Raw genomic sequence first — 6038 nt, 5'->3', positions numbered from 1 at the left:
TTTTTGAATTTGTCCCCCCAGAAATGCAACACACTATTTTGTGTCTTTGATGTGAAGATTGTCCTTTGTTTGGATGTTAATAATAGTACTTCATTTGTATTGTAACACTCCATGGCTTCAGAGATGTGGATGATTTTGATAAGTTAGCATGATCAATGGTATGATGGAATAAAGTAAAAGATTGGAATTTAATACCCAACCTTTTAAAGTAACTTAATTTTTACAAATTCTCTCTCACATTAAGTTTACGTATAATGTACACATTTGAACAGGAGAAGCAAACTTGGAGCTACACTGCAGGGACCTAAGGGGAGGAAGGCACTTCTCAGAAGGGAGTTTGATTTCTCCATTTAATCAGAAAGTCGGTGAGTTTTCTCATTTCTTCCTTTTCTTTTACCTCATCACTTTCTCTGGTCTTATAAACTATTCTGTACACATGAAGCCAGGCACAAGTACCGGGCCTCCTTCTTAAGACACATCGGCCAGAAATCTGCAGTGAACATGAAAATACCCATTCAATGCTACTACAACTATGTCTCTTTTAAAAAAAAGAAAGAATATTCCCCTTCTTTCTTCTCTGACCGTACGTGGTCAACTTTGGGAGGTCCCAGCAATGACTTTGTTTTGAAATTCCTCCAAATTCTCCATTTAAAAAGACAAAGATGCTCTTGATTTCATTTCTGAAAAGTCTATTCCAATGTGCTGGCCAATACTTTGCTGATGATGTCAGAAGTTATTCAATATAATCATGATTAACCAAGTTCAAAAATAGTTGACTAGAGGCCTTGATATTTATAACCCAAGCAAAATGGACCTAAGAGTCCTATGTCAGAACACACGTAAGTCCATCAAATATACAATTATCTTGGAAGAAATATAAAAATGTCTTAGGAAAAATAAAAATCATTTGGACATTTATCTGATTTTTTTTTTTTTACGGGAATAGTAGTAAAAATAAGAACAAGGTAAACATATGTGTATTCCAAAGTGGGGAATTAGAGAGAAATGAGGACAAAAAGGGGATTGTCTTAATTTTCTGAGGTTTGAAATAAGTAGTTAGTATACTTTTAGGCATAGAATTTTGAAACTGTCAGCCCTAATTCTGCCTGTTTTAAATCTAATCCATGTGATCAAACAATGATTTATGATAGTGCTAAATCATTTACTCTGGCAAGAAGATGATGTCCTTTCCTACAAAAGTCTTTTAGAGTTTTAATCGTTGGTCATTTGACGGCAAAGACAAGATAACCCTTTACTTTTTCATAATAGCAAATGATGTTAACATAAAGGAGTTTAAGTAAGTCAAGATTTAGACAGCTTGGCCCCTCAATTTTCCGAGTTTATTCCTAAGAACTACCCTGACAAATGAATGAGTACATGCCATCTTGTAGAGTCCAGAGCTTTGTTAAACACAAATACTGACCTACTTGACTCATCTATAAATCAGTATGGTAAATATATTAACAGTATGGTCATAAATTTAGGAATGCAGAGGCTAAACATTTGTAATAAATTCTGTTTTTTCAGTTTGAGTTTTAAAAAGAATACACTTTTCTGGAGTTTGAGGACCTCTGGCTTTCCTACTCAGCTAGAATAACATTCTAAAAATAATGTATTTTTAACCTACTTGTAAGTCATCTATAACTACATTATGAAATCAGGCTCAAATTTCTAATGTATCATGACAATTGAAAATGTTCATAGGTGGATGCACGTACTTGCTACATGTGTACATGCATACATACACATGTGATCACAAAATCAAGTTCTATGTAAGTAAAAAGTGGTTCCTAGAGTTGTAGGTTAGGGTTTTTAAACTTGCTTGCCTTTCGTGAGGGAAATATTTATTTCTGTTTTGTTCCATATATTCTACCCAAAATAATTCCTCGTCTGCAGGCTCAGATCTACCCCATTCCTTAAAGTGATGAGACTGTCAACTGTAATATTTAAACAGCAATACAGTTGGGACTTAGAATGGTCTGCTGCCTATAAAACAGAGAACCAACCGTAAGTTCTGCAACGCATGTTGAATAACTGCTTCCTTTCGGTGTCTCAATTTCATTTCCTCCCCGGGCTCTTTGCTTCTGAACCCCACTCTGGTTTTACCTTGGTTCTAGATTTTGACTCTAAACTTGAACAAACAGGCTGAGATTCTAATCTCTCACATTCAGTTCCTGCCATTAATTTCCCTCAGAGACGACCTTTTTATACCCCCAGAGGTAATCCCTTCTCATATGATCTCTCTATATGGCCCAGTGATCGCATGCACTTAACTTTCACCCTTAAAGTAGTTGTCAGATGGTAAAAATCATGATTCTTTCATGAAGGGAAGTGAAGCCACTGTACAAAGATACTCTTCTGTGATCAACATGCTTCAGTTTGGTTTTGTCTGTTTTCCAGTCCTTGTGGACATAACATCTCATCGTGCAGGGAATCGTAGGGAGACCTAAAACTCATGGAGGAGAGATCCTAAAAGTAGATCTTTCTTCCTTTATTGATGTCAAACAGAAATGTCATTAATAATTATGAGGAACCCAGGGAGGATTCACTCTCCAGGTGTCACAAGGGTACCATACTACCTGTGTGACAAGTAGAGGAAACCACTATGACGCCTGCACCATCCCTTTGCAAGTAGTGGCCAGTTTCCTTTCCATTCTTCACAAAATCCAATGCCATACCTCTGCAGAACCCTAAAATCAGAAATGGGAATTCACCCATTTCTTCTATAGGTTTTCCTTCTGAATATTTACAAGGCCACATGGTGTGGAATGTTGTTGCCCAGTTAGTTGCTATTCTTAGAGGCTCAAACTTTGATAAATGGAGTATATTATCTACCAGTGTTTATTACAGACAACAGGTCCACTAACCAGTCATGTTCGTGGCAGAAGGATTATGAATGTGGACTTGATCATGGACCTATCCGTCATTTCTGGGTCCATATATGAGCTTGCTATGAGGTGCTATTGGGTTTTTCTGTAATGAGTATAACACAGTCTTAGTCTTGACCTGCATGTTTGCCCTCAGAGCAGTTCTTAGCACATCTCTTTCCTAATTACTTAGCCACTTTTTAATGCCAAAACGTATCTCAAACACATCTGAAATTGATTCCAATTCCAATTCCAATTCAGAGATCATTTCTGAGTAAATTACAGAGAGTTTCTTGCCATGATGTTTGCCTTCTGGAGTAAGAGAAATACTTAAATCTCTAGAGGCTATTAAGCATGCTTTGAATTGGCCCTGATCTCCGGAGACACCAAACACCGCTATGGTTCAAAAGGAAGAGCGGGCACACATACGACTGAGTGATAGGCTAAGATTTACCTTCAGTTCTTACAGTGGCTCTACCAGGTTCATGGAATCCACATAGGTGTAGAAAGAAAGAAGACATTCAAAATTCCAGTAGCTTCTTATCTGGCACATTCCAGCTTTCCCCATCAATTCACATTATGCAGTGGGTCTTCCCCAAAAAGAAAATAGGAAAGGAAAATCTGTACTTCTCTGAATATTACACCCTATATGCACATTTTCTTAGGAAAAAAATGGCAGTACACCTTCAGGATTCTGGGGTTTAAATGTGCAAAATACTCAAGGACTTTTAATTTTCACAGAGAACAAAGTTATGTTTGTTGGAAGGTTATGAATCTAAACAATGTATCTCCTCTGCAGTGGTTCTACAAAGTGTCATTAGACTCATTCCCCTATTTGTGTATTACAAACTCCAGATAACTGAGACAGTATATTTCTAGGCCAGTAAATCCCTATACTGTTTAATTATGCAGTGAAAATGTGTCCTCTTTGATTTCTTTCATTCTACTTTTTTAATAATTCAATGAATTTATTGCATTTATACTTGTACATGATCATCACAATCCAGTCTTAAGGTATTTCCATCCCACACACTCATAGAATGACTTGGAGAGTGTCCCTTCCTCTGCAATTTTTTGGAATAATTTCAGAAGGCTAAGTGTTAGCTCTTCTCTAAATGTTTGATAGGATTCACCTGTGAAGTCATCTGGTCCAGGACTTTGGTTTGTGGGAGTTTTTTAGTGATAGTTTCCATTTCAGTACTTGTGACCAGTCTGTTCACCTTTCTATTTCATCTTGGTTTAGTCTTGGAAGATTGTAGTTTTCTAAGAACTTGTCCATTTCTTCTAGGTTGTCCGTTTTATTGGCATATAGTTGCATATGGCAGTATCTTATGATCCTTTGTATTTCTGTGATGTCCGTTGTTATTTCTCCTTTTTCATGTCTAATTTTATTGATATGAGTCCTCTTTCTTTTTTCTTGATAAGTCTGCATATTGGTTTATCGATTTTATTGATCTTTTCAAAGAACCAGCTTTTTGTTTCATTGATCTTTTCTATGGTTTTCTTTGTTTCTATTTCCTTGATTTCTGCTCTGACCTGTACGATTTCTTTCCTTCTGCTAACTTTAGGTCTTGTCTCTTCTCTCTCGAGCTGCTTTGGATGTAAAGTCTGCTTGTTTACTTGAGCTTTTTTCTTGTTTCCTGAGGTGAGCTTGTATTGCTATAAACATTCCTCTTAGAACAGCTATTGCTGCATCCCATAGGTTTGGAGGGTTGTATCTTTGTTGTTGTTTGCTTGGAGGTATTTTTAAATTTCCTCTTTGATTTCTTCAGTGATCCATTGGTTGTTTCTTTTCTTTTTCTTTCTTTTTTTTTTTTTTTTGTCTTTTTTGCTATTCCTTGGGCCGTTCCTACGGCATATGGAGGTTCCCAGGCTAGGGGTCCAATCAGAGCTGTAGCCACCGCCTACGCCAGAGCCACAGCAATGCGGGATCTGAGCCACGTCTGCAACCTACACCACAGCTCATGGCAACGCCAGATCGTTAACCCACTGAGCAAGGGAAGGGACTGAACCCGCAACCTCATGGTTCCTAGTCAGATTCGTTAACCACTGCGCCACGATGGGAACTCCCCATTGGTTGTTTCATAGCATGTTGTTGAGTCTCCACGTGTTTGTGGTTTTTGCAGTTTTTTCTTTTTTCTTTCTTTTCCTTTTTTCCTGCTGTACAGCATGGGGATCAAGTTCTTCTTACATGTATACATTTTCCCCCCACCCTTTGTTCTGTTGCAATATGAGTGTCTAGACATAGTTCTCAATGCTACTCAGCAGGATCTCCTTGTAAATCTATTCTAAGTTGTGTCTGATAACTCCAAGCTCCTGATCCCTCCCACTCCCTCCCTCTCCCGTCGGGCAGCCACAACTGTATTGTCCAAGTCCATGATTTTCTTTACTGTGGAGATGTTCATTTGTGCTGGATATTAGATTCCAGTTATACGTGATCTCACATGGTATTTGTCTTCGTCTTTCTGACTTATTTCACTCAGTCTGAGAGTCTCTAGTTCCATCCATGTTGCTGCAAATGGCATTATGTCATTCTTTTTTTATGGCTGAATAGTATTCCATTGTGTATATATACCACCTCTTCCCAATCCAATCATCCGTTGATGGACATTTGGGTTGTTTCCATGTCCTGGCTATTGTGAATAGTGCTGCAATGAACATGCGGGTGCATGTGTCTCTTTTAAGTAGAGTTTTGCCCAGATATATGCACAAGAGTGGGACTGCGGGGTCATATGGTAGTTCTATGTATAGATTTCGAAGGTACCTCCAAACTGTTCTCCATAGTGGCTGTACTAGCTTACATTCCCCACCAACAGTGCAGGAGGGTTCCCTTTTCTCCACAGCCCCTCCAGCACTTGTTATTTGTGGACTTATTAAGGATGGCCATTCTGACTGCTGTGAGGTGGTATTTCATGGTAGTTTTGATTTGCATTTCTCTTATAATCAGCGATGTTGAGCATTTTTTCATGTGTCTGCTGGCCATCTGTATATCTTCCTTGGAGAACAGTCTATTCAGGTCTTTTGCCCATTTTTCCATTGGTTGATTGGCTTTTTTGCTGTTGAGTTGTTGTATAAGTTGCTTATATATTCTAGCAATTAAGCCCTTGTCAGTTGCATCGTTTGAAACTATTTTCTCCCATTCTGTAAGTTGTCTTTTTGTTTTCTTTCGGG

Source organism: Phacochoerus africanus, chromosome 10 (genome assembly GCF_016906955.1).
Source record: "Phacochoerus africanus isolate WHEZ1 chromosome 10, ROS_Pafr_v1, whole genome shotgun sequence".
Lineage (NCBI taxonomy): Eukaryota > Metazoa > Chordata > Mammalia > Artiodactyla > Suidae > Phacochoerus > Phacochoerus africanus.
The sequence above is the reverse complement of the archived record's forward strand: the minus strand, read 5'-3'. Positions refer to the sequence as shown.